We start from the raw sequence: 23307 nt of genomic DNA, 5'->3' as shown, positions 1-23307 counted from the left end.
AGGCATCATTTCAGTAATTTCATCCCGTTGCATTCACATCCGTGCCTTGAATGAGATTGAATGTGATCTTTGCTCTCAAGTATGTTCCCAAGTTTTACACTTTCGTGCTTTGCATGAATGGGAATGGAACCGTGTGTGTTGAATGATGCTCCTTGTGAGCACTGAACTTTGTCCGGTGGAGTTCCTTTTTGTGTTGCTGTAATTGTGTCATTTCTTGATGAGAAAGATTAGGCAACATTTAGTCACTTCTAGCCATGATGCTCAATTTATTGACGAATGTACCCTAGTTACTAGGGACCGTTTACGTTGGAGAAGAAGATCTATTGTATGCCTGTGTATTTGGGGAAGTAAAATCTGAAATAATGATGAAATTGCGTGTATCCAAAGTTAAAACTCGTGATTTGTCGCCCTCTGGTGTGTAAAAGGTGCAAAAGCTTACAGCACCTGGTATTCTCAGGCGGTCAACCATCCAAGTACCGACCAGGCCTGAGCCTGCTTGGCTTCCAAGATCGGACGAGATCGGGCGTATTCAGGCTAGTATGGCCGTAAGCCAGGGAGGCTGTCCCTGACGCTCTACTTAAAGGGAAGGCAATATCCGTTTCTGCCGTTCATACTTACAGTTGAACTGTCTCTCTACTCTAAAGCCCGGGCCACACCAGCGCGCCGCAGACAGTCCCTGCCAACACGCCACGTTGTGGCAACGTTGTGCGTTAGCTGGGGTGCCACTGCAGACCGGAACTATATTTTACAAAACGAACACATTGTCTTGATAAAACAGCTGTAATTGAGTGCCTGACACGCCAGTCAAGCGCAATCTTGAGAAGGTGTGCATTTCAGTAAGGATTTCAATTGACATGCAGTATGAAACTGAAAGGAGGTTGCATCACTATGATGCATAACATTGCATGTATTGTATTTTCAAGTGTGTGCATTCATCCTGTTGTCATTTTGTTTTGAAAGCAGAAGAATCATTCAACAGGTTGCTGAGACAAATGTAAACCAGTAAAATATATGAAGAGAAACAAACCTTGAATATAAGTTCAGTTGTTTAAACATTTGACAAACTATGGTGAGGGAGTAAGAAAACACACAAATCCAGCAGCTCCTGTATTTCAATACACCAGAACCCAATATTATTGGCGAGTCGGGTAGTCCATCATCACAGTTCGAGGGCAGGCATCATTTCAGTAATTTCATCCCGTTGCATTCACATCCGTGCCTTGAATGAGATTGAATGTGATCTTTGCTCTCAAGTATGTTCCCAAGTTTTACACTTTCGTGCTTTGCATGAATGGGAATGGAACCGTGTGTGTTGAATGAGTCTCCTTGTGAGCACTGAACTTTGTGCGGTGGAGTTCCTTTTTGTGTTGCTGTAATTGTGTCATTTCTTGATGAGAAAGATTAGGCAACATTGAGTCACTTCTAGCCATGATGCTCAATTAATTTACGAATGTACCCTAGTTACTAGGGACCGTTTACGTTGGAGAACAAGATCTATTGTATGCCTGTGTATTTGGGGAAGTAAAATCTGAAATAATGATGAAATTGTGTGTATCCAAAGTTAAGACTCGTGATTTGTCGCCCTCTGGTGTGTAAAAGGTGCAAAAGCTTAAAGCACCTGGTATTCCCAGGTGGTCTCCCATCCAAGTACTGACCAGGCCCGAGCCTGCCTGGCTTCCGAGATCGGTCGAGATCGGGCGTATTCAGGCTAGTATGGCCGTAAGCCAGGGAGGCTGTCCCTGACGCTCTACTTAAAGGGAAGGCAATATCCGTTTCTGCCGTTCATACTTACAGTTGAACTGTCTCTCTACTCTAAAGCCCGGGACACACCAGCGCGCCGCAGACAGTCCCTGCTAACACGCCACGTTGTGGCAACGTTGTGGCAACGTTGTGCGTTAGCTGGGGTGCCACACCAGACCGGAACTATATTTTACAAAACGAACACATTGTCTTGATAAAACAGCTGTAATTGAGTGCCTGACACGCCAGTCAAGCGCAATCTTGAGAAGGTGTGCATTTCAGAAAGGATTTCAATTGACATGCAGTATGAAACTGAAAGGAGGTTGCATCACTATGATGCATAACATTGCATGTATTGTATTTTCAAGTGTGTGCATTCATCCTGTTGTCATTTTGTTTTGAAAGCAGAAGAATCATTCAACAGGTTGCTGAGACAAATGTAAACCAGTAAAACATATGAAGAGAAACAAACCTTGAATATAAGTTCAGTTGTTTAAACATTTGACAAACTATGGTGAGGGGGTAAGAAAACACACAAATTCAGCAGCTCCTGTATTTCAATACACCAGAACCCAATATTATTGGCGAGTCGGGTAGTCCATCATCACAGTTCGAGGGCAGGCATCATTTCAGTAATTTCATCCCGTTGCATTCACATCCGTGCCTTGAATGAGATTGAATGTGATCTTTGCTCTCAAGTATGTTCCCAAGTTTTACACTTTCGTGCTTTGCATGAATGGGAATGGAACCGTGTGTGTTGAATGAGGCTCCTTGTGAGCACTGAACTTTGTCCGGTGGAGTTCCTTTTTGTGTTGCTGTAATTGTGTCATTTCTCGATGAGAAAGATTAGGCAACATTTAGTCACTTCTAGCCATGATGCTCAATTTATTTACGAATGTACCCTAGTTACTAGGGACCGTTTACGTTGGAGAACAAGATCTATTGTATGCCTGTGTATTTGGGGAAGTCAAATCTGAAATAATGATGAAATTGCGTGTATCCAAAGTTAAAACTCGTGATTTGTCGCCCTCTGGTGTGTAAAAGATGCAAAAGCTTACAGCACCTGGTATTCCCAGGCGGTCTCCCATCCAAGTACTGACCAGGCCCGAGCCTGCTTGGCTTCCGAGATCGGACGAGATCGGGCGTATTCAGGCTAGTATGGCCGTAAGCCAGGGAGGCTGTCCCTGACGCTCTACTTAAAGGGAAGGCAATATCCGTTTCTGCCGTTCATACTTACAGTTGAACTGTCTCTCTACTCTAAAGCCCGGGACACACCAGCGCGCCGCAGACAGTCCCTGCTAACACGTCACGTTGTGGCAACATTGTGGCAACGTTGTGCGTTAGCTGGGGTGCCACACCAGACCGGAACTATGTATTACAAAACGAACACATTGTCTTGATAAAACAGCTGTAATTGAGTGCCTGACACGCCAGTCAAGCGCAATTTTGAGAAGGTGTGCATTTCAGTAAGGATTTCAATTGACATGCAGTATGAAACTGAAAGGAGGTTGCATCACTATGATGCATAACATTGCATGTATTGTATTTTCAAGTGTGTGCATTCATCCTGTTGTCATTTTGTTTTGAAAGCAGAAGAATCATTCAACAGGTTGCTGAGACAAATGTAAACCAGTAAAACATATGAAGAGAAACAAACCTTGAATATAAGTTCAGTTGTTTAAACATTTGACAAACTATGGTGAGGGGGTAAGAAAACACACAAATCCAGCAGCTCCTGTATTTCAATACACCAGAACCCAATATTATTGGCGAGTCGGGTAGTCCATCATCACAGTTCGAGGGCAGGCATCATTTCAGTAATTTCATCCCGTTGCATTCACATCCGTGCCTTGAATGAGATTGAATGTGATCTTTGCTCTCAAGTATGTTCCCAAGTTTTACACTTTCGTGCTTTGCATGAATGGGAATGGAACCGTGTGTGTTGAATGAGGCTCCTTGTGAGCACTGAACATTGTCCAGTGGAGTTCCTTTTTGTGTTGCTGTAATTGTGTCATTTCTCGATGAGAAAGATTAGGCAACATTTAGTCACTTCTAGCCATGATGCTCAATTTATTTACGAATGTACCCTAGTTACTAGGGACCGTTTACGTTGGAGAACAAGATCTATTGTATGACTGTGTATTTGGGGAAGTCAAATCTGAAATAATGATGAAATTGCGTGTATCCAAAGTTAAAACTCGTGATTTGTCGCCCTCTGGTGTGTAAAAGATGCAAAAGATTACAGCACCTGGTATTCCCAGGCGGTCTCCCATCCAAGTACTGACCAGGAACGAGCCTGCTTAGCTTCCAAGATCGGACGAGATCGGGCGTATTCAGGCTAGTATTGCCGTAAGCCAGGAAGGCTGTCCCTGACGCTCTACTTAAAGGGAAGGCAATATCCGTTTCTGCCGTTCATACTTACAGTTGAACTGTCTCTCTACTCTAAAGCCCGGGACACACCAGCGCGCCGCAGACAGTCCCTGCTAACACGCCACGTTGTGGCAACATTGTGGCAACGTTGTGCGTTAGCTGGGGTGCCACACCAGACCGGAACTATATATTACAAAACGAACACATTCTCTTGATAAAACAGCAGTAATTGAGTGCCTGACACGCCAGTCAAGCGCAATCTTGAGAAGGTGTGCATTTCAGTAAGGATTTCAAATGACATGCAGTATGAAACTGAATGGAGGTTGCATCACTATGATGCATAACATTGCATGTATTGTATTTTCAAGTGTGTGCATTCATCCTGTTGTCATTTTGCTTTGAAAGCAGAAGAATCATTCAACAGGTTGCTGAGACAAATGTAAACCAGTAAAACATATGAAGAGAAACAAACCTTGAATATAAGTTCAGTTGTTTAAACATTTGACAAACTATGGTGAGGGGGTAAGAAAACACACAAATCCAGCAGCTCCTGTATTTCAATACACCAGAACCCAATATTATTGGCGAGTCGGGTAGTCCATCATCACAGTTCGAGGGCAGGCATCATTTCAGTAATTTCATCCCGTTGCATTCACATCCGTGCCTTGAATGAGATTGAATGTTATCTTTGCTCTCAAGTATGTTCCCAAGTTTTACACTTTCGTGCTTTGCATGAATGGGAATGGAACCGTGTGTGTTGAATGAGGCTCCTTGTGAGCACTGAACTTTGTCCGGTGGAGTTCCTTTTTGTGTTGCTGTAATTGTGTCATTTCTCGATGAGAAAGATTAGGCAACATTTAGTCACTTCTAGCCATGATGCTCAATTTATGTACGAATGTACCCTAGTTACTAGGGACCGTTTACGTTGGAGAACAAGATCTATTGTATGCCTGTGTATTTGGGGAAGTCAAATCTGAAATAATTATGAAATTGCGTGTATCCAAAGTTAAAACTCGTGATTTGTCGCCCTCTGGTGTGTAAAAGATGCAAAAGCTTACAGCACCTGGTATTCCCAGGCGGTCTCCCATCCAAGTACTGACCAGGCCCGAGCCTGCTTGGCTTCCGAGATCGGACGAGATCGGGCGTATTCAGGCTAGTATGGCCGTAAGCCAGGGAGGCTGTCCCTGACGCTCTACTTAAAGGGAAGGCAATATCCGTTTCTGCCGTTCATACTTACAGTTGAACTGTCTCTCTACTCTAAAGCCCGGGACACACCAGCGCGCCGCAGCCAGTCCCTGCTAACACGCCACGTTGTGGCAACATTGTGGCAACATTGTGGCAACGTTGTGCGTTAGCTGGGGTGCCACACCAGACCGGAACTATATATTACAAAACGAACACATTGTCTTGATAAAACAGCTGTAATTGAGTGCCTGACACGCCAGTCAAGCGCAATCTTGAGAAGGTGTGCATTTCAGTAAGGATTTCAATTGACATGCAGTATGAAACTGAAAGGAGGTTGCATCACTATGATGCATAACATTGCATGTATTGTATTTTCAAGTGTGTGCATTCATCCTGTTGTCATTTTGTTTTGAAAGCAGAAGAATCATTCAACAGGTTGCTGAGACAAATGTAAACCAGTAAAACATATGAAGAGAAACAAACCTTGAATATAAGTTCAGTTGTTTAAACATTTGACAAACTATGGTGAGGGGGTAAGAAAACACACAAATCCAGCAGCTCCTGTATTTCAATACACCAGAACCCAATATTATTGGCGAGTCGGGTAGTCCATCATCACAGTTCGAGGGCAGGCATCATTTCAGTAATTTCATCCCGTTGCATTCACATCCGTGCCTTGAATGAGATTGAATGTGATCTTTGCTCTCAAGTATGTTCCCAAGTTTTACACTTTCGTGCTTTGCATGAATGGGAATGGAACCGTGTGTGTTGAATGAGGCTCCTTGTGAGCACTGAACTTTGTCCGGTGGAGTTCCTTTTTGTGTTGCTGTAAATGTGTCATTTCTCGATGAGAAAGATTAGGCAACATTTAGTCACTTCTAGCCATGATGCTCAATTTATTTACGAATGTACCCTAGTTACTAGGGACCGTTTACGTTGGAGAACAAGATCTATTGTATGCCTGTGTATTTGGGGAAGTCAAATCTGAAATAATGATGAAATTGCGTGTATCCAAAGTTAAAACTCGTGATTTGTCGCCCTCTGGTGTGTAAAAGATGCAAAAGCTTACAGCACCTGGTATTCCCAGACGGTCTCCCATCCAAGTACTGACCAGGCCCGAGCCTGCTTAGCTTCCGAGATCGGACAAGATCGGGCGTATTCAGGCTAGTATGGCCGTAAGCCAGGGAGGTTGTCCCTGACGCTCTACTTAAAGGGAAGGCAATATCCGTTTCTGCCGCTCATACTTGCAGTTGAACTGTCTCTCTATTCTAAAGTCCGGGACACACCAGCGCGCCGCAGATAGTCCCTGCTAACACGCCACGTTGTGGCAACGTTGTGCGTTAGCTGGGGTGCCACACCAGACCGGAACTATATTTTACAAAACGAACACATTGTCTTGATAATACAGCTGTAATTGAGTGCCTGACACGCCAGTCAAGCGCAATCTTGAGAAGGTGTGCATTTCAGTAAGGATTTCAATTGACATGCAGTATGAAACTGAAAGGAGGTTGCATCACTATGATGCATAACATTGCATGTATTGTATTTTCAAGTGTGTGCATTCATCCTGTTGTCATTTTGTTTTGAAAGCAGAAGAATCATTCAACAGGTTGCTGAGACAAATGTAAACCAGTAAAACATATGAAGAGAAACAAACCTTGAATATAAGTTCAGTTGTTTAAACATTTGACAAACTATGGTGAGGGGGTAAGAAAACACACAAATCCAGCAGCTCCTGTATTTCAATACACCAGAACCCAATATTATTGGCGAGTCGGTTAGTCCATCATCACAGTTCGAGGGCAGGCATCATTTCAGTAATTTCATCCCGTTGCATTCACATCCGTGCCTTGAATGAGATTGAATGTGATCTTTGCTCTCAAGTATGTTCCCAAGTTTTACACTTTCGTGCTTTGCATGAATGGGAATGGAACCGTGTGTGTTGAATGAGGCTCCTTGTGAGCACTGAACTTTGTCCGGTGGAGTTCCTTTTTGTGTTGCTGTAATTGTGTCATTTCTCGATGAGAAAGATTAGGCAACATTTAGTCACTTCTAGCCATGATGCTCAATTTATTTACGAATGTACCCTAGTTACTAGGGACCGTTTACGGTGGAGAACAAGATCTATTGTATGCCTGTGTATTTGGGGAAGTAAAATCTGAAATAATGATGAAATTGTGTGTATCCAAAGTTAAAACTCGTGATTTGTCGCCCTCTGGTGTGTAAAAGGTGCAAAAGCTTACAGCACCTGCTATTCCCAGGCGGTCTCCCATCCAAGTACTGACCAGGCCCGAGCCTGCTTGGCTTCAGAGATCGGACGAGATCGGGCGTATTCAGGCTAGTATTTTCCGTAAGCCAGGGAGGTTGTCCCTGACGCTCTACTTAAAGGGAAGGCAATATCCGTTTCTGCCGTTCATACTTACAGTTGAACTGTCTCTCTACTCTAAAGCCCGGGACACACCAGCGCGCCGCAGACAGTCCCTGCTAACACGCCACGTTGTGGAAACGTTGTGGCAACGTTGTGCGTTAGCTGGGGTGCCACACCAGACCGGAACTATATTTTACAAAACGAACACATTGTCTTGATAAAACAGCTGTAATTGAGTGCCTGACTTGCCAGTCAAGCGCAATCTTGAGATGGTGTGCATTTCAGTAAGGATTTCAATTGACATGCAGTATGAAACTGAAAGGAGGTTGCATCACTATGATGCATAACATTGCATGTATTGTATTTTCAAGTGTGTGCATTCATCCTGTTGTCATTTTGTTATGAAAGCACAAGAATCATTCAACAGGTTGCTGAGACAAATGTAAACCAGTAAAACATATGAAGAGAAACAAACCTTGAATATAAGTTCAGTTGTTTAAACATTTGACAAACTATGGTGAGGGGGTAAGAAAACACACAAATCCAGCAGCTCCTGTATTTCAATACACCGGAACCCAATATTATTGGCGAGTCGGGTAGTCCATCATCACAGTTCAAGGGCAGGCATCATTTCAGTAATTTCATCCCGTTGCATTCACATCCGTGCCTTGAATGAGATTGAATGTGATCTTTGCTCTCAAGTATGTTCCCAAGTTTTACACTTTCGTGCTTTGCATGAATGGGAATGGAACCGTGTGTGTTGAATGAGGCTCCTTGTGAGCACTGAACTTTGTCCGGTGGAGTTCCTTTTTGTGTTGCTGTAATTGTGTCATTTCTCGATGAGAAAGATTAGGCAACATTTAGTCACTTCTAGCCATGATGCTCAATTTATTTACGAATGTACCATAGTTACTAGGGACCGTTTACGTTGGAGAACAAGATCTATTGTATGCCTGTGTATTTGGGGAAGTCAAATCTGAAATAATGATGAAATTGCGTGTATCCAAAGTTAAAACTCGTGATTTGTCGCCCTCTGGTGTGTAAAAGATGCAAAAGCTTACAGCACCTGGTATTCCCAGGCGGTCTCCCATCCAAGTACTGACCAGGCCCGAGCCTGCTTAGCTTCCGAGATCGGACGAGATCGGGCGTATTCAGGCTAGTATGGCCGTAAGCCAGGGAGGCTGTCCCTGACGCTCTACTTATAGGGAAGGCAATATCCGATTCTGCCGTTCATACTTACAGTTGAACTGTCTCTCTACTCTAAAGCCCGGGACACACCAGCGCGCCGCAGACAGTCCCTGCTAACACGCCACGTTGTGGCAACGTTGTGCGTTAGCTGGGGTGCCACACCAGACCGGAACTATATTTTACAAAACGAACACATTGTCTTGATAATACAGCTGTAATTGAGTGCCTGACACGCCAGTCAAGCGCAATCTTGAGAAGGTGTGCATTTCAGTAAGGATTTCAATTGACATGCAGTATGAAACTGAAAGGAGGTTGCATCACTATGATGCATAACATTGCATGTATTGTATTTTCAAGTGTGTGCATTCATCCTGTTGTCATTTGTTTTTGAAAGCAGAAGAATCATTCAACAGGTTGCTGAGACAAATGTAAACCAGTAAAACATATGAAGAGAAACAAACCTTGAATATAAGTTCAGTTGTTTAAACATTTGACAAACTATGGTGAGGGGGTAAGAAAACACACAAATCCAGCAGCTCCTGTATTTCAATACACCAGAACCCAATATTATTGGCGAGTCGGGTAGTCCATCATCACAGTTCGAGGGCAGGCATCATTTCAGTAATTTCATCCCGTTGCATTCACATCCGTGCCTTGAATGAGATTGAATGTGATCTTTGCTCTCAAGTATGTTCTCAAGTATGTTCCCAAGTTTTACACTTTCGTGCTTTGCATGAATGGGAATGGAACCGTGTGTGTTGAATGATGCTCCTTGTGAGCACTGAACTTTGTCCGGTGGAGTTCCTTTTTTGTTGCTGTAATTGTGTCATTTCTTGATGAGAAAGATTAGGCAACATTTAGTCACTTCTAGCCATGATGCTCAATTTATTGACGAATGTACCCTATTTACTAGGGACCGTTTACGTTGGAGAACAAGATCTATTGTATGCCTGTGTATTTGGGGAAGTAAAATCTGAAATAATGATGAAATTGCGTGTATCCAAAGTTAAAACTCGTGATTTGTCGCCCTCTGGTGTGTAAAAGGTGCAAAAGCTTACAGCACCTGGTATTCCCAGGCGGTCGCCCATCCAAGTACTAACCAGGCCCGAGTCTGCTTGGCTTCCGAGATCGGACGAGATCGGGCGTATTCAGGCTAGTATGGCCGTAAGCCAGGGAGGCTGTCCCTGACGCTCTACTTAAAGGGAAGGCAATATCCGTTTCTGCCGTTCATACTTACAGTTGAACTGTCTCTCTACTCTAAAGCCCGGGACACACCAGCGCGCCGCAGACAGTCCCTTCTTACACGCCACGTTGTGGCAACGTTGTGGCAACGTTGTGCGTTAGCTGGGGTGTCACACCAGACCGGAACTATATTTTACAAAACGAACACATTGTCTTGATAAAACAGCTGTAATTGAGTGCCTGACACGCCAGTCAAGCGCAATCTTGAGAAGGTGTGCATTTCAGTAAGGATTTCAATTGACATGCAGTATGAAACTGAAAGGAGGTTGCATCACTATGATGCATAACATTGCATGTAGTGTATTTTCAAGTGTGTGCATTCATCCTTTTGTCATTTTGTTTTGAAAGCAGAAGAATCATTCAACAGGTTGCTGAGACAAATGTAAACCAGTAAAACATATGAAGAGAAACAAACCTTGAATATAAGTTCAGTTGTTTAAACATTTGACAAACTATGGTGAGGGGTTAAGAAAACACACAAATCCAGCAGCTCCTGTATTTCAATACACCAGAACCCAATATTATTGGCGAGTCGGGTAGTCCATCATCACAGTTCGAGGGCAGGCATCATTTCAGTAATTTCATCCCGTTGCATTCACATCCGTGCCTTGAATGAGATTGAATGTGATCTTTGCTCTCAAGTATGTTCCCAAGTTTTACACTTTCGTGCTTTGCATGAATGGGAATGGAACCGTGTGTGTTGAATGAGGCTCCTTGTGAGCACTGAACTTTGTCCGGTGGAGTTCCTTTTTGTGTTGCTGTAATTGTGTCATTTCTCGATGAGAAAGATTAGGCAACATTTAGTCACTTCTAGCCATGATGCTCAATTTATTTATGAATATACCCTAGTTACTAGGGACCGTTTACGTTGGAGAACAAGATCTATTGTATGCCTGTGTATTTGGGGAAGTCAAATCTGAAATAATGATGAAATTGCGTGTATCCAAAGTTAAAACTCGTGATTTGTCGCCCTCTGTTGTGTAAAAGATGCAAAAGCTTACAGCACCTGGTATTCCCAGGCGGTCTCCCATACAAGTACTGTCCAGGCCTGAGCCTGCTTAGCTTCCGAGATCGGACGAGATCGTGCGTATTCAGACTAGTATGGCCGTAAGCCAGGGAGGGTGTCCCTGACGCTCGACTTAAAGGGAAGGCAATATCCGTTTCTGCCGCTCATACTTGCAGTTGAACTGTCTCTCTACTCTAAAGTCCGGGACACACCAGCGCGCCGCAGACAGTCCCTGCTAACACGAAACGTTGTGGCAACGTTGTGCGTTAGCTGGGGTGCCACACCAGACCGGAACTATATTTTACAAAACGAACACATTGTCTTGATAAAACAGCTGTAATTGAGTGCCTGACACGCCAGTCAAGCGCAATCTTGAGAAGGTGTGCATTTCAGTAAGGATTTCAATTGACATGCAGTATGAAACTGAAAGGAGGTTGCATCACTATGATGCATAACATTGCATGTAGTGTATTTTCAAGTGTGTGCATTCATCCTGTTGTCATTTTGTTTTGAAAGCAGAAGAATCATTCAACAGGTTGCTGAGACAAATGTAAACCAGTAAAACATATGAAGAGAAACAAACCTTGAATATAAGTTCAGTTGTTTAAACATTTGACAAACTATGGTGAGGGGGTAAGAAAACACACAAATCCAGCAGCTCCTGTATTTCAATACACCAGAACCCAATATTATTGGCGAGTCGGGTAGTCCATCATCACAGTTCGAGGGCAGGCATCATTTCAGTAATTTCATCCCGTTGCATTCACATCCGTGCCTTGAATGAGATTGAATGTGATCTTTGCTCTCAAGTATGTTCCCAAGTTTTACACTTTCGTGCTTTGCATGAATGGGAATGGAACCGTGTGTGTTGAATGAGGCTCCTTGTGAGCACTGAACTTTGTCCGGTGGAGTTCCTTTTTGTGTTGCTGTAATTGTGTCATTTCTCGATGAGAAAGATTAGGCAACATTTAGTCACTTCTAGCCATGATGCTCAATTTATTTATGAATATACCCTAGTTACTAGGGACCGTTTACGTTGGAGAACAAGATCTATTGTATGCCTGTGTATTTGGGGAAGTCAAATCTGAAATAATGATGAAATTGCGTGTATCCAAAGTTAAAACTCGTGATTTGTCGCCCTCTGTTGTGTAAAAGATGCAAAAGCTTACAGCACCTGGTATTCCCAGGCGGTCTCCCATCCAAGTACTGTCCAGGCCTGAGCCTGCTTAGCTTCCGAGATCGGACGAGATCGTGCGTATTCAGACTAGTATGGCCGTAAGCCAGGGAGGGTGTCCCTGACGCTCTACTTAAAGGGAAGGCAATATCCGTTTCTGCCGCTCATACTTGCAGTTGAACTGTCTCTCTACTCTAAAGTCCGGGACACACCAGCGCGCCGCAGACAGTCCCTGCTAACACGAAACGTTGTGGCAACGTTGTGCGTTAGCTGGGGTGCCACACCAGACCGGAACTATATTTTACAAAACGAACACATTGTCTTGATAATACAGCTGTAATTGAGTGCCTGACACGCCAGTCAAGCGCAATCTTGAGAAGGTGTGCATTTCAGTAAGGATTTCAATTGACATGCAGTATGAAACTGAAAGGAGGTTGCATCACTATGATGCATAACATTGCATGTATTGTATTTTCAAGTGTGTGCATTCATCCTGTTGTCATTTTGTTTTGAAAGCAGAAGAATCATTCAACAGGTTGCTGAGACAAATGTAAACCAGTAAAACATATGAAGAGAAACAAACCTTGAATATAAGTTCAGTTGTTTAAACATTTGACAAACTATGGTGAGGGGGTAAGAAAACACACAAATCCAGCAGCTCCTGTATTTCAATACACCAGAACCCAATATTATTGGCGAGTCGGGTAGTCCATCATCACAGTTCGAGGGCAGGCATCATTTCAGTAATTTCATCCCGTTGCATTCACATCCGTGCCTTGAATGAGATTGAATGTGATCTTTGCTCTCAAGTATGTTCCCAAGTTTTACACTTTCGTGCTTTGCATGAATGGGAATGGAACCGTGTGTGTTGAATGAGGTTCCTTGTGAGCACTGAACTTTGTCCGGTGGAGTTCCTTTTTGTGTTGCTGTAATTGTGTCATTTCTCGATGAGAAAGATTAGGCAACATTTAGTCACTTCTAGCCATGATGCTCAATTTATTTACGAATGTACCCTAGTTACTAGGGACCGTTTACGTTGGAGAACAAGATCTATTGTATGCCTGTGTATTTGGGGAAGTCAAATCTGAAATAATGATGAAATTGCGTGTATCCAAAGTTAAAACTCGTGATTTGTCGCCCTCTGGTGTGTAAAAGATGCAAAAGCTTACAGCACCTGGTATTCCCAGGCGGTCTCCCTTCCAAGTACTGACCAGGCCCGAGCCTGCTTAGCTTCCGAGATCGGACGAGATCGGGCGTATTCAGGCTAGTATGGCCGTAAGCCAGGGAGGGTGTCCCTGACGCTCTAGTTAAAGGGAAGGCAATATCCGTTTCTGCCGCTCATACTTACAGTTGAACTGTCTCTCTACTCTAAAGCCCGGGACACACCAGCGCGCCGCAGACAGTCCCTGCTAACACGCCACGTTGTGGCAACGTTGTGGCAACGTTGTGCGTTAGCTGGGGTGCCACACCAGACCGGAACTATATTTTACAAAACGAACACATTGTCTTGATAAAACAGCTGTAATTGAGTGCCTGACACGCCAGTCAAGCGCAATCTTGAGAAGGTGTGCATTTCAGTAAGGATTTCAATTGACATGCAGTATGAAACTGAAAGGAGGTTGCATCACTATGATGCATAACATTGCATGTAGTGTATTTTCAAGTGTGTGCATTCATCCTGTTGTCATTTTGTTTTGAAAGCAGATGAATCATTCAACAGGTTGCTGAGACAAATGTAAACCAGTAAAACATATGAAGAGAAACAAACCTTGAATATAAGTTCAGTTGTTTAAACATTTGACAAACTATGGTGAGGGGGTAAGAAAACACACAAATCCAGCAGCTCCTGTATTTCAATACACCAGAACCCAATATTATTGGCGAGTCGGGTAGTCCATCATCACAGTTCGAGGGCAGGCATCATTTCAGTAATTTCATCCCGTTGCATTCACATCCGTGCCTTGAATGAGATTGAATGTGATCTTTGCTCTCAAGTATGTTCCCAAGTTTTACACTTTCGTGCTTTGCATGAATGGGAATGGAACCGAGTTTGTTGAATGAGGCTCCTTGTGAGCACTGAATTTTGTCCGGTGGAGTTCCTTTTTGTGTTGCTGTAATTGTGTCATTTCTTGATGAGAAAGATTAGGCAACATTTAGTCACTTCTAGCCATGATGCTCAATTTATTTACGAATGTACGCTAGTTACTAGGGACCGTTTACGTTGGAGAACAAGATCTATTTTATGCCTGTGTATTTGGGGAAGTAAAATCTGAAATAATGATGAAATTGTGTGTATCCAAAGTTAAAACTCGTGATTTGTCGCCCTCTGGTGTGTAAAAGGTGCAAGAGGTTACAGCACCTGGTATTCCCAGGCGGTCTCCCATCCAAGTACTGACCAGGCCCGAGCCTGCTTGGCTTCCGAGATCGGACGAGATCGGGCATATTCAGGATAGTATGGCCGTAAGTCAGGGAGGCTGTCCCTGACGCTCTACTTAAAGGGAAGGAAATATCCGTTTCTGCCGTTCATACTTGCAGTTGAACTGTCTCTCTACTCTAAAGCCCGGGACACAGCAGCGCGCCGCAGACAGTCCCTGCTAACACGCCACGTTGTGGCAACATTGTGCGTTAGCTGGGGTGCCACACCAGACCGGAACTATATTTTACAAAACGAACACATTGTCTTGATAATACAGCTGTAATTGAGTGCCTGACACGCCAGTCAAGCGCAATCTTGAGAAGGTGTGCATTTCAGTAAGGATTTCAATTGACATGCAGTATGAAACTGAAAGGAGGTTGCATCACTATGATGCATAACATTGCATGTATTGTATTTTCAAGTGTGTGCATTCATCCTGTTGTCATTTTGTTTTGAAAGTAGAAGAATCATTTTTGCTGAGGTTGCTGAGACAAATGTAAACCAGTAAAACATATGAAGAGAAACAAACCTTGAATATAAGTTCAGTTGTTTAAACATTTGACAAACTATGGTGAGGGGGTAAGAAAACACACAAATCCAGCAGCTCCTGTATTTCAATACACCAGAACCCAATATTATTGGCGAGTCGGGTAGTCCATCATCACAGTTCGAGGGCAGGCATCATTTCAGTAATTTCATCCCGTTGCATTCACATCCGTGCCTTGAATGAGATTGAATGTGATCTTTGCTCTCAAGTATGTTCCCAAGTTTTACACTTTCGTGCTTTGCATGAATGGGAATGGAACCGTGTGTGTTGAATGAGGTTCCTTGTGAGCACTGAACTTTGTCCGGTGGAGTTCCTTTTTGTGTTGCTGTAATTGTGTCATTTCTCGATGAGAAAGATTAGGCAACATTTAGTCACTTCTAGCCATGATGCTCAATTTATTTACGAATGTACCCTAGTTACTAGGGACAATTTACGTTGGAGAACAAGATCTATTGTATGCCTGTGTATTTGGGGAAGTCAAATCTGAAATAATGATGAAATTGCGTGTATCCAAAGTTAAAACTCGTGATTTGTCGCCCTCTGGTGTGTAAAAGATGCAAAAGCTTACAGCACCTGGTATTCCCAGGCGGTCTCCCATCCAAGTACTGACCAGGCCCGAGCCTGCTTAGCTTCCGAGATCGGACGAGATCGGGCGTATTCAGGCTAGTATGGCCGTAAGCCAGGGAGGGTGTCCCTGACGCTCTAGTTAAAGGGAAGGCAATATCCGTTTCTGCCGCTCATACTTACAGTTGAACTGTCTCTCTACTCTAAAGCCCGGGACACACCAGCGCGCCGCAGACAGTCCCTGCTAACACGCCACGTTGTGGCAACGTTGTGGCAACGTTGTGCGTTAGCTGGGGTGCCACACCAGACCGGAACTATATTTTACAAAACGAACACATTGTCTTGATAAAACAGCTGTAATTGAGTGCCTGACACGCCAGTCAAGCGCAATCTTGAGAAGGTGTGCATTTCAGTAAGGATTTCAATTGACATGCAGTATGAAACTGAAAGGAGGTTGCATCACTATGATGCATAACATTGCATGTAGTGTATTTTCAAGTGTGTGCATTCATCCTGTTGTCATTTTGTTTTGAAAGCAGATGAATCATTCAACAGGTTGCTGAGACAAATGTAAACCAGTAAAACATATGAAGAGAAACAAACCTTGAATATAAGTTCAGTTGTTTAAACATTTGACAAACTATGGTGAGGGGGTAAGAAAACACACAAATCCAGCAGCTCCTGTATTTCAATACACCAGAACCCAATATTATTGGCGAGTCGGGTAGTCCATCATCACAGTTCGAGGGCAGGCATCATTTCAGTAATTTCATCCCGTTGCATTCACATCCGTGCCTTGAATGAGATTGAATGTGATCTTTGCTCTCAAGTATGTTCCCAAGTTTTACACTTTCGTGCTTTGCATGAATGGGAATGGAACCGAGTGTGTTGAATGAGGCTCCTTGTGAGCACTGAATTTTGTCCGGTGGAGTTCCTTTTTGTGTTGCTGTAATTGTGTCATTTCTTGATGAGAAAGATTAGGCAACATTTAGTCACTTCTAGCCATGATGCTCAATTTATTTACGAATGTACGCTAGTTACTAGGGACCGTTTACGTTGGAGAACAAGATCTATTTTATGCCTGTGTATTTGGGGAAGTAAAATCTGAAATAATGATGAAATTGTGTGTATCCAAAGTTAAAACTCGTGATTTGTCGCCCTCTGGTGTGTAAAAGGTGCAAGAGGTTACAGCACCTGGTATTCCCAGGCGGTCTCCCATCCAAGTACTGACCAGGCCCGAGCCTGCTTGGCTTCCGAGATCGGACGAGATCGGGCATATTCAGGATAGTATGGCCGTAAGTCAGGGAGGCTGTCCCTGACGCTCTACTTAAAGGGAAGGAAATATCCGTTTCTGCCGTTCATACTTGCAGTTGAACTGTCTCTCTACTCTAAAGCCCGGGACACAGCAGCGCGCCGCAGACAGTCCCTGCTAACACGCCACGTTGTGGCAACATTGTGCGTTAGCTGGGGTGCCACACCAGACCGGAACTATATTTTACAAAACGAACACATTGTCTTGATAATACAGCTGTAATTGAGTGCCTGACACGCCAGTCAAGCGCAATCTTGAGAAGGTGTGCATTTCAGTAAGGATTTCAATTGACATGCAGTATGAAACTGAAAGGAGGTTGCATCACTATGATGCATAACATTGCATGTATTGTATTTTCAAGTGTGTGCATTCATCCTGTTGTCATTTTGTTTTGAAAGCAGAAGAATCATTCAACAGGTTGCTGAGACAAATGTAAACCAGTAAAACATATGAAGAGAAACAAACCTTGAATATAAGTTCAGTTGTTTAAACATTTGGCAAACTATGTTGAGGGGGTAAGAAAACACACAAATCCAGCAGCTCCTGTATTTCAATACACCAGAACCCAATATTATTGGCGAGTCGGGTAGTCCATCATCACAGTTCGAGGGCAGGCATCATTTCAGTAATTTCATCCCGTTGCATTCACATCCGTGCCTTGAATGAGATTGAATGTGATCTTTGCTCTCAAGTATGTTCCCAAGTTTTACACTTTCGTACTTTGCATGAATGGGAATGGAACCGTGTGTGTTGAATGAGGCTCCTTGTGAGCACTGAACTTTGTCCGGTGGAGTTCCTTTTTGTGTTGCTGTAATTGTGTCATTTCTCGATGAGAAAGATTAGGCAACATTTAGTCAATTCTAGCCATGATGCTCAATTTATTTACGAATGTACCCTAGTTACTAGGGACCGTTTACGTTGGAGAACAAGATCTATTGTATGCCTGTGTATTTGGGGAAATCAAATCTGAAATAATGATGAAATTGCGTGTATCCAAAGTTAAAACTCGTGATTTGTCGCCCTCTGGTGTGTAAAAGATGCAAAAGCTTACAGCACCTGGTATTCCCAGGCAGTCTCCCATCCAAGTACTGACCAGGCCCGAGCCTGCTTAGCTTCCGAGATCGGACGAGATCGGGCGTATTCAGGCTAGTATGGCCGTAAGCCAGGGAGGCTGTCCCTGACACTCTACTCAAAGGGAAGGCAATATCCGTTTCTGCCGTTCATACTTACAGTTGAACTGTCTCTCTACTCTAAAGCCCGGGACACACCAGCGCGCCGCAGACAGTCCCTGCTAACATGCCACGTTGTGGCAACGTTGTGCGTTAGCTGGGGTGCCACAACAGACCGGAACTATATTTTACAAAACGAACACATTTGTCTTGATAAAACAGCTGTAATTGAGTGCCTGACACGCCAGTCAAGCGCAATCTTGAGAAGGTGTGCATTTCAGTAAGGATTTCAATTGACATGCAGTATGAAACTGAAAGGAGGTTGCATCACTATGATGCATAACATTGCATGTATTGTATTTTCAAGTGTGTGCATTCATCCTGTTGTCATTTTGTTTTGAAAGCAGAAGAATCATTCAACAGGTTGCTGAGACAAATGTAAACCAGTAAAACATATGAAGAGAAACAAACCTTGAATATAAGTTCAGTTGTTTAAACATTTGACAAACTATGGTGAGGGGGTAAGAAAACACACAAATCCAGCAGCTCCTGTATTTCAATACACCAGAACCCAATATTATTGGCGAGTCGGGTAGTCCATCATCACAGTTCGAGGGCAGGCATCATTTCAGTAATTTCATCCCGTTGCATTCACATCCGTGCCTTGAATGAGATTGAATGTGATCTTTGCTCTCAAGTATGTTCCCAAGTTTTACACTTTCGTACTTTGCATGAATGGGAATGGAACCGTGTGTGTTGAATGAGGCTCCTTGTGAGCACTGAACTTTGTCCGGTGGAGTTCCTTTTTGTGTTGCTGTAATTGTGTCATTTCTTGATGAGAAAGATTAGGCAACATTTAGTCAATTCTAGCCATGATGCTCAAATTATTTACGAATGTACCCTAGTTACTAGGGACCGTTTACGTTGGAGAACAAGATCTATTGTATGCCTGTGTATTTGGGGAAGTCAAATCTGAAATAATGATGAAATTGCGTGTATCCAAAGTTAAAACTCGTGATTTGTCGCCCTCTGGTGTGTAAAAGATGCAAAAGCTTACAGCACCTGGTATTCCCAGGCAGTCTCCCATCCAAGTACTGACCAGGCCCGAGCCTGCTTAACTTCCGAGATCGGACGAGATCGGGCGTATTCAGGCTAGTATGGCCGTAAGCCAGGGAGGCTGTCCCTGACGCTCTACTTAAAGGGAAGGCAATATCCGTTTCTGCCGTTCATACTTACAGTTGAACTGTCTCTCTACTCTAAAGCCCGGGACACACCAGCGCGCCGCAGACAGTCCCTGCTAACACGAAACGTTGTGGCAACGTTGTGCGTTAGCTGGGGTGCCACACCAGACCGGAACTATATTTTACAAAACGAACACATTGTCTTGATAATACAGCTGTAATTGAGTGCCTGACACGCCAGTCAAGCGCAATCTTGAGAAGGTGTGCATTTCAGTAAGGATTTCAATTGACATGCAGTATGAAACTGAAAGGAGGTTGCATCACTATGATGCATAACATTGCATGCATTGTATTTTCAAGTGTGTGCATTCATCCTGTTGTCATTTTGTTTTGAAAGCAGAAGAATCATTCAACAGGTTGCTGAGACAAATGTAAACCAGTAAAACATATGAAGAGAAACAAACCTTGAATATAAGTTCAGTTGTTTAAACATTTGACAAACTATGGTGAGGGGGTAAGAAAACACACAAATCCAGCAGCTCCTGTATTTCAATACACCAGAACCCAATATTATTGGCGAGTCGGGTAGTCCATCATCACAGTTCGAGGGCAGGCATCATTTCAGTAATTTCATCCCGTTGCATTCACATCCGTGCCTTGAATGAGATTGAATGTGATCTTTGCTCTCAAGTATGTTCCGAAGTTTTACACTTTCGTGCTTTGCATGAATGGGAATGGAACCGTGTGTGTTGAATGAGGCTCCTTGTGAGCACTGAACTTTGTCCGGTGGAGTTCTTTTTGTGTTGCTGTAATTGTGTCATTTCTTGATGAGAAAGATTAGGCAACATTTAGTCACTTCTAGCCATGATGCTCAATTTATTTACGAATGTACCCTAGTTACTAGGGACCGTTTACGTTGGAGAACAAGATCTATTGTATGCCTGTGTATTTGGGGAAGTAAAACCTGAAATAATGATGAAATTGTCTGTATCCCAAGTTAAAACTCGTGATTTGTCGCCCTCTGGTGTGTAAAAGGTGCAAAAGCTTACAGCACCTGGTATTCCCAGGCGGTCTCCCATCCAAGTACTGACCAGGCCCAAGCCTGCTTGGCTTCCGAGATCGGACGAGATCGGGCGTATTCAGGCTAGTATGGCCGTAAGCCAGGGAGGCTGTCCCTGACGCTTTACTTAAAGGGAAGGCAATATCCGTTTCTGCCGATCATACTTACAGTTGAACTGTCTCTCTACTCTAAAGCCCGGGACACACCAGTGCGCCGCAGACAGTCCCTGCTAACACGCCACGTTGTGGCAACGTTGTGGCAACGTTGTGCGTTAGCTGGGGTGCCACACCAGACCGGAACTATATTTTACAAAACGAACACATTGTCTTGATAATACAGCTGTAATTGAGTGCCTGACACGCCAGTCAAGCGCAATCTTGAGAAGGTGTGCATTTCAGTAAGGATTTCAATTGACATGCAGTATGAAACTGAAAGGAGGTTGCATCACTATGATGCATAACATTGCATGTATTGTATTTTCAAGTGTGTGCATTCATCCTGTTGTCATTTTGTTTTGAAAGCAGAAGAATCATTCAACAGGTTGCTGAGACAAATGTAAACCAGTAAAACATATGAAGAGAAACAAACCTTGAATATAAGTTCAGTTGTTTAAACATTTGACAAACTATGGTGAGGGGGTAAGAAAACACACAAATCCAGCAGCTCCTGTATTTCAATACACCAGAACCCAATATTATTGGCGAGTCGGGTTGTCCATCATCACAGTTCGAGGGCAGGCATCATTTCAGTAATTTCATCCCGTTGCATTCACATCCGTGCCTTGAATGAGATTGAATGTGATCTTTGCTCTCAAGTATGTTCCCAAGTTTTACACTTTCGTGCTTTGCATGAATGGGAATGGAACCGTGTGTGTTGAATGAGGCTCCTTGTGAGCACTGAACTTTGTCCGGTGGAGTTCCTTTTTGTGTTGCTGTAATTGTGTCATTTCTCGATGAGAAAGATTAGGCAACATTTAGTCACTTCTAGCCATGATGCTCAATTTATTTACGAATGTACCCTAGTTACTAGGGACCGTTTACGTTGGAGAACAAGATCTATTGTATGCCTGTGTATTTGGGGAAGTAAAATCTGAAATAATGATGAAATTGTCTGTATCCCAAGTTAAAACTCGTGATTTGTCGCCCTCTGGTGTGTAAAAGGTACAAAAGCTTACAGCACCTGGTATTCCCAGGCGGTCTCCCATCCAAGTACTGACCAGGCACGAGCCTGCTTGGCTTCCGAGATCAGACGAGATCGGGCGTATTCAGGCTAGTATGGCCGTAAGCCAGGGAGGCTGTCCCTGACGCTCTACTTAAAGGGATGGCAATATCCGTTTCTGCCGTTCATACTTACAGTTGAACTGTCTCTCTACTCTAAAGCCCGGGACACACCAGTGCGCCGCAGACAGTCCCTGCTAACACGCCACGTTGTGGCAACGTTGTGGCAACGTTGTGCGTTAGCTGGGGTGCCACACCAGACCGGAACTATATTTTACAAAACGAACACATTGTCTTGATAAAACAGCTGTAATTGAGTGCCTGACACGCCAGTCAAGCGCAATCTTGAGAAGGTGTGCATTTCAGTAAGGATTTCAATTGACATGCAGTATGAAACTGAAAGGAGGTTGCATCACTATGATGCATAACATTGCATGTATTGTATTTTCAAGTGTGTGCATTCATCCTGTTGTCATTTTGTTTTGAAAGCAGAAGAATCATTCAACAGGTTGCTGAGACAAATGTAAACCAGTAAAACATATGAAGAGAAACAAACCTTGAATATAAGTTCAGTTGTTTAAACATTTGACAAACTATGGTGAGGGGGTAAGAAAACACACAAATCCAGCAGCTCCTGTATTTCAATACACCAGAACCCAATATTATTGGCGAGTCGGGTAGTCCATCATCACAGTTCGAGGGCAGGCATCATTTCAGTAATTTCATCCCGTTGCATTCACATCCGTGCCTTGAATGAGATTGAATGTGATCTTTGCTCTCAAGTATGTTCCCAAGTTTTACACTTTCGTGCTTTGCATGAATGGGAATGGAACCGTGTGTGTTGAATGAGGCTCCTTGTGAGCACTGAACTTTGTCCGGTGGAGTTCCTTTTTGTGTTGCTGTAATTGTGTCATTTCTCGATGAGAAAGATTAGGCAACATTTAGTCACTTCTAGCCATGATGCTCAATTTATTTACGAATGTACCCTAGTTACTAGGGACCGTTTACGTTGGAGAACAATATCTATTGTATGCCTGTGTATTTGGGGAAGTCAAATCTGAAATAATGATGAAATTGCGTGTATCCAAAGTTAAAACTCGTGATTTGTCGCCCTCTGGTGTGTAAAAGATGCAAAAGCTTACAGCACCTGGTATTCCCAGGCGGTCTCCCATCCAAGTACTGACCAGGTCCGAGCCTGCTTAGCTTCCGAGATCGGACGAGATCGGGCGTATTCAGGCTAGTATGGCCGTAAGCCAGGGAGGCTATCCCTGACGCTCTACTTAAAGGGAAGGCAATATCCGTTTCTGCCGCTCATACTTGCAGTTGAACTGTCTCTCTACTCTAAAGTCCGGGACACACCAGCGCGCCGCAGACAGTCCCTGCTAACACGAAACGTTGTGGCAACGTTGTGCGTTAGCTGGGGTGCCACACCAGACCGGAACTATATATTACAAAACGAACACATTGTCTTGATAAAACAGCTGTAATTGAGTGCCTGACACGCCAGTCAAGCGCAATCTTGAGAAGGTGTGCATTTCAGTAAGGATTTCAATTGACATGCAGTATGA

The 23307-nt window shown here is 43.6% G+C and overlaps 18 non-coding genes and 2 pseudogenes across 18 annotated transcripts; all 20 read right to left on the bottom strand.

Moving 5' to 3' along the window:
* Positions 1–432: 432 nt before the first annotated feature.
* Positions 433–551, bottom strand: LOC136743690 (5S ribosomal RNA). Its single transcript, XR_010815744.1, has one exon. It is a non-coding gene; the product is annotated as a 5S ribosomal RNA (ribosomal RNA).
* A 1055-nt stretch (positions 552–1606) lies between these two features.
* On the bottom strand, positions 1607–1725 carry LOC136743719 (5S ribosomal RNA). Its single transcript, XR_010815770.1, has one exon. It is a non-coding gene; the product is annotated as a 5S ribosomal RNA (ribosomal RNA).
* A 1066-nt stretch (positions 1726–2791) lies between these two features.
* On the bottom strand, positions 2792–2910 carry LOC136743535 (5S ribosomal RNA). The gene has a single exon (XR_010815594.1). It is a non-coding gene; the product is annotated as a 5S ribosomal RNA (ribosomal RNA).
* Positions 2911–3976: 1066 nt separating this feature from the next.
* On the bottom strand, positions 3977–4095 carry LOC136743731 (uncharacterized; annotated as a pseudogene).
* A 1066-nt stretch (positions 4096–5161) lies between these two features.
* LOC136743534 (5S ribosomal RNA) lies at positions 5162–5280 on the bottom strand. The gene has a single exon (XR_010815593.1). It is a non-coding gene; the product is annotated as a 5S ribosomal RNA (ribosomal RNA).
* A 1077-nt stretch (positions 5281–6357) lies between these two features.
* On the bottom strand, positions 6358–6476 carry LOC136743617 (5S ribosomal RNA). Its single transcript, XR_010815672.1, has one exon. It is a non-coding gene; the product is annotated as a 5S ribosomal RNA (ribosomal RNA).
* A 1055-nt stretch (positions 6477–7531) lies between these two features.
* Positions 7532–7651, bottom strand: LOC136743740 (uncharacterized; annotated as a pseudogene).
* Positions 7652–8717: 1066 nt separating this feature from the next.
* Positions 8718–8836, bottom strand: LOC136743474 (5S ribosomal RNA). Its single transcript, XR_010815535.1, has one exon. It is a non-coding gene; the product is annotated as a 5S ribosomal RNA (ribosomal RNA).
* A 1066-nt stretch (positions 8837–9902) lies between these two features.
* LOC136743615 (5S ribosomal RNA) lies at positions 9903–10021 on the bottom strand. The gene has a single exon (XR_010815670.1). It is a non-coding gene; the product is annotated as a 5S ribosomal RNA (ribosomal RNA).
* Positions 10022–11087: 1066 nt separating this feature from the next.
* Positions 11088–11206, bottom strand: LOC136743672 (5S ribosomal RNA). The gene has a single exon (XR_010815726.1). It is a non-coding gene; the product is annotated as a 5S ribosomal RNA (ribosomal RNA).
* A 1055-nt stretch (positions 11207–12261) lies between these two features.
* Positions 12262–12380, bottom strand: LOC136743628 (5S ribosomal RNA). The gene has a single exon (XR_010815683.1). It is a non-coding gene; the product is annotated as a 5S ribosomal RNA (ribosomal RNA).
* Positions 12381–13435: 1055 nt separating this feature from the next.
* Positions 13436–13554, bottom strand: LOC136743563 (5S ribosomal RNA). Its single transcript, XR_010815621.1, has one exon. It is a non-coding gene; the product is annotated as a 5S ribosomal RNA (ribosomal RNA).
* Positions 13555–14620: 1066 nt separating this feature from the next.
* LOC136743729 (5S ribosomal RNA) lies at positions 14621–14739 on the bottom strand. The gene has a single exon (XR_010815773.1). It is a non-coding gene; the product is annotated as a 5S ribosomal RNA (ribosomal RNA).
* A 1058-nt stretch (positions 14740–15797) lies between these two features.
* On the bottom strand, positions 15798–15916 carry LOC136743472 (5S ribosomal RNA). Its single transcript, XR_010815533.1, has one exon. It is a non-coding gene; the product is annotated as a 5S ribosomal RNA (ribosomal RNA).
* Positions 15917–16982: 1066 nt separating this feature from the next.
* LOC136743728 (5S ribosomal RNA) lies at positions 16983–17101 on the bottom strand. The gene has a single exon (XR_010815772.1). It is a non-coding gene; the product is annotated as a 5S ribosomal RNA (ribosomal RNA).
* Positions 17102–18156: 1055 nt separating this feature from the next.
* Positions 18157–18275, bottom strand: LOC136743572 (5S ribosomal RNA). The gene has a single exon (XR_010815630.1). It is a non-coding gene; the product is annotated as a 5S ribosomal RNA (ribosomal RNA).
* Positions 18276–19331: 1056 nt separating this feature from the next.
* LOC136743508 (5S ribosomal RNA) lies at positions 19332–19450 on the bottom strand. The gene has a single exon (XR_010815567.1). It is a non-coding gene; the product is annotated as a 5S ribosomal RNA (ribosomal RNA).
* Positions 19451–20504: 1054 nt separating this feature from the next.
* LOC136743499 (5S ribosomal RNA) lies at positions 20505–20623 on the bottom strand. Its single transcript, XR_010815558.1, has one exon. It is a non-coding gene; the product is annotated as a 5S ribosomal RNA (ribosomal RNA).
* Positions 20624–21689: 1066 nt separating this feature from the next.
* Positions 21690–21808, bottom strand: LOC136743681 (5S ribosomal RNA). The gene has a single exon (XR_010815735.1). It is a non-coding gene; the product is annotated as a 5S ribosomal RNA (ribosomal RNA).
* Positions 21809–22874: 1066 nt separating this feature from the next.
* LOC136743523 (5S ribosomal RNA) lies at positions 22875–22993 on the bottom strand. The gene has a single exon (XR_010815582.1). It is a non-coding gene; the product is annotated as a 5S ribosomal RNA (ribosomal RNA).
* Positions 22994–23307: the final 314 nt, after the last annotated feature.

This window comes from Amia ocellicauda, unplaced genomic scaffold (genome assembly GCF_036373705.1).
Source record: "Amia ocellicauda isolate fAmiCal2 unplaced genomic scaffold, fAmiCal2.hap1 HAP1_SCAFFOLD_80, whole genome shotgun sequence".
NCBI classification, from domain to species: Eukaryota; Metazoa; Chordata; class Actinopteri; order Amiiformes; family Amiidae; genus Amia; species Amia ocellicauda.
The sequence above is the reverse complement of the archived record's forward strand: the minus strand, read 5'-3'. Positions and strand labels throughout refer to the sequence as shown.